Here is a 461-nt window from a genome sequence, read left to right as displayed (position 1 = left end):
TAGACTACAACCAGCCAGTTCATCCAGGCAATGTATACACATGGGAGCAATTTCAGTGTTCATAATGATAATTACGCAAACAGAAAATTATGGTTAACCCGTATATTATCATTTATTAGGTTATTGCCTGTGTTAATGAAGCTCTAATCATATTGTTGGAAATGCTCAGGAAGAAATATTGCGAGCGGCATATTAATGTTGTAATTCATTGAAACATATAAAGTTTATTAAAACAAACTGGAAAAAATATGTCCTCTTATATTCTAATTGTTAAAATAAAAGAAAACGAGATAGGATTTCCGTATATATGCATATGCAGGGGTGAACCTTTTTGCTTTTTACGTGAATTAGGCTGGCGGACACTCACGCTGCGAGGAAAGAGAAAAATTATGCAAATCGTGTATGTTGCCTCATTCACAGATAATGGACTCTACCCTTCCTTTATCGAAGACCTGTGGTGG

The sequence above is a fragment of the Penaeus monodon genome, chromosome 25 (genome assembly GCF_015228065.2).
Source record: "Penaeus monodon isolate SGIC_2016 chromosome 25, NSTDA_Pmon_1, whole genome shotgun sequence".
NCBI lineage: Eukaryota > Metazoa > Arthropoda > Malacostraca > Decapoda > Penaeidae > Penaeus > Penaeus monodon.
The sequence above is the reverse complement of the archived record's forward strand: the minus strand, read 5'-3'. Positions refer to the sequence as shown.